This window comes from Mus pahari, chromosome 6 (genome assembly GCF_900095145.1).
Source record: "Mus pahari chromosome 6, PAHARI_EIJ_v1.1, whole genome shotgun sequence".
NCBI lineage: Eukaryota > Metazoa > Chordata > Mammalia > Rodentia > Muridae > Mus > Mus pahari.
Genome location: NC_034595.1, coordinates 8932107 through 8935284, shown reverse-complemented (window position 1 = coordinate 8935284; position 3178 = coordinate 8932107). Strand labels below are relative to the sequence as shown.

The 3178-nt window shown below is 50.3% G+C and overlaps 1 protein-coding gene across 1 annotated transcript in view; it reads right to left on the bottom strand.

The window, feature by feature from the left end:
- The window catches only part of Znf462 (zinc finger protein 462), a 137520-nt gene extending 135029 nt beyond the window's left edge, over positions 1 to 2491 (bottom strand). Inside the window, exon 1 of the mRNA XM_029540266.1 lies at positions 2227 to 2491. The gene's annotated coding sequence lies outside the window, so the exon portion shown is untranslated. The remainder of the gene's footprint in view (positions 1 to 2226) is intronic.
- Between the last annotated feature and the right edge of the window lie 687 nt (positions 2492 to 3178).

Here is a 3178-nt window from a genome sequence, read left to right as displayed (position 1 = left end):
AGAAACAAGCCCCTAGTGGGGACCCTGCCCCGCTGCTCTAAATGCTCGCACCATCAGCTCTGCCCCAGGCGCCCAACCCCGGCTCCAGAGGGTCCCTCAAATGTATCCATCTAGAGGCCAATCTTTGCAAAGAACTAAAGGTTGCAAGTCTAAACCCAGATCAACCACGTGGGGCTTTTTAATTCCTTTCCAGCTTGCAGTGTATCTTCAGTGAAGGGCTCAAGTTGTCCATTGCTGGCACGTATTTTTAAGCCTTCGCCCTCTCAAGGCTTATTGTGCGTTTTATGTCTCTTCTGGTATGGAAAGGAGAAAGAACCCATCATTCTGATCTAGAAGCCACCACTTTCTTTTCCGAACTTGGGAAATGTTTTGACCGGTGCACCAAGGCTGGGGGGTCTGGGGGTCATACTTAAATAACTTTCCACACACACCCCCATCCTGCGTTGTTTGCACATTGTTTGCACTTTCCGGCTGATCCTCCAAAGGTTTAGAAAGTAACAATCATCGCTCCTAATGATAAGGTGCCATGGTGTTGAAGACGAGAGCCAAACTGTAGCATCACACCTTGAATTTTTATTTAGTGTAATTCTCCCCCCCCGCCCCAAACTGTCTGTTCAGGACGATTCTTTTCCCAAGAAATGGGTTTCTACCCCCGCCCCCTTTACCAGGTTAAAGATCTCCTAAGTCTTTAATCTCATTTAGGATGGTTGATGATGGGGACTACTGTACCAAAAACAAAAACAACAACAAAAAAAAATAGAGAAGAAAAAAATCAATACAGCAAGTCAGGAGCAACTGAAGTTCAAGGGCATGAGCTGGTGGTACCATTTCTATTTCTCAGATCCTCTAGTTGGACATCAACAGCCCCAAGAGAGAAAAAGCACGCAGCGCAGCGCGCGGGGCAGAGACCTTAATTAAAGTTTCTTTTGTCCGCCTCTGAATTAGGGGTTGTTGCTGGATTCCTTCGCATAGAGGAGCGCGCATCCGGTGAAGGCGCGGTGTTGAGGATCCTGGGCGAGATTGTCCTCTTTAATACTTGCCCCCCTTTCCTCTCCACCACAGTCCGGGCAGCTAGAGGGGTAAACCCATACAATAAAAGCAGAGGAGACGCGCACGGAGTTGGATCTCCTCAGATAGCGGCATTTCCTAAACACATCTAAAAATCCTCATTTCCCAAGATTTTCCCGATTGTGTATTCCAGGGCAGAATGTCTCACCCTGACGCACGATCTAACCCCCTTCCAGTCAACACTTCCTGCCCTTTTCTCCTCCCACTCACATTGAAAAGCTTGGGAGTCCTAAAAGGGTGTTGATGGCTGGGGGTGATAAATAAATAAATAAATGACACTACGCGTGCGGTGGAGAAGAAAGGAGGGGGAGCAAAGGAGGGGAGGGAAGGAAAGGAGGGGAGGGGAGGGGAGGGGGAAGTCAGGGAGAGAAGAGCGAGGAGAAAGGACTCCAGCGCAAGGGAGCCTGGAGTCAAAGAAAGCAGAGGAAGAAAGGAAAGATCTGCGAGGCTGCTCAGCAGTGAAATCCTACTGGCTTTGTGCAAGGGGGGAAGACTCCCTTCTTTCCAGGTGCCAGAGGGACCTGAGCAAGTCTACGGGCCCGGCGCTCCTCCCCACCAGGACCCTAAGGGTGTCTTGAGTGCTGACCGCCGCTCCCCCCATCAATTCCTCGTGGCCAAGAGAGGAAGCGCGCCAGGTCTGCACTGTCCCGACTGATAATTTACCTCTTTGTCTTTAATAAAAAGCTGACTTTTTTGCTGTCAAAAGCTCTGCAACCGGGCAAAATAATAATGATGATGATGATAATAAACGTATTTCAGATTGAAAGCTCCTATCAACTGCTAGCTTTCCGAGGCTGCTATAAATATCTTCCTCGACGTGAAGGTACCTTGTGAGCTGGCGTGGTTCGGAAGTGCGGGGACGGGGACGGGGACCGCCCTCCCCTCCCCCTTGCTCCCTCCCCAGGCGCGGAGACGCGGCGGAGAGGAAGGAGCGGAGGTCAGAGGAAACCTGGGGTTTCCAAGGGTTTTCGCGGTCGGGGGAATGAGCCCTGGGGAGGAGCCTTGCGCCAGCGCCAGCGCGCCCCAACACGCCTCCGACCTCGTAAACCCACTTGGCACAGGCCGGGGAAGCCGCTGGCGGAGCGGCTGCGGTGAACTCCAGAAATGAACCTGCGGCACGGCGCGACGCCACGGGCTACCGCCCTGGCCAACACTCACCTCGAGCGACCGACATTGAGAGAGCTCCGGACGCGACCGCAGGGGACCTTGCTCCGCCCTCTCGTCCCAGGAGAAGAGGACAAAAAAGGGGGGGTGGGGGGAGATGGACTTGGAGATGGCCCCGCCCTTCAAACGCTCCAATCCTTGGAAACCAAACCTCCTCTCCAAGCTACCACGTCTAGAAGGGACAAAGACTGCCAGGAGATCCTGGCGCTGATGGGGAGATGATGGCTCCTCGCGCTTCTAGGGAGAGTTGCTTTGGGATGGTTTTGACTTTCCATCCCAAATAGGTCACCAAGGAAGGGATGGATGATCTGTAGAGGACAAACTGAATCTTCTGGTAAAGAAGTAAGCTGACTTTCCAAAGCTGAGAAGCAAACAATTGTAAAACTCCGGCGTAGACTAAAATTTCTATTTATGATGCTACAGTCTCTTTTGGGTTTACTACTTTTAGAAGTTCCAAGTTCCCTAACTCCCCACCTAAAATAAACGAAGGACATTAAACCTAAGGTGGAGAAATTGCACTGTTCCGGGTGGGGGATGGGGTGAAGGTGGGACAGTGAGGAGAAGCCCTGTAGCTGGAGGATTTGGTGACTGTCTTAATAAACTTGGTACTTAAGTAACTGTGGTAACTGTGATTAGGTTTTGCCATTAGCAGACCATTTAGATAAGCAAGAGAAAGTTCACACCTCCTGCTCTTTCACTCCTTACAAATATTCACAAAGATAATACAAGCTTGGCTAGTGGGTTTTCTTTTCCATCAAGAGAGCTGGCACTTGACTTCTTTCTTTCTCTTTTTTAATATAAAGAGGGAAAGTTTAGGTTTAACACACGGGCAACCATGTGAAGGATGTCTCTGACCGACACATTGACTCTCTGAAATTTACTGTTTGATACTATACCTTATGCCATTATCCCCTGGAGTCAGATGGGATTTCAGGACTTTATTAAT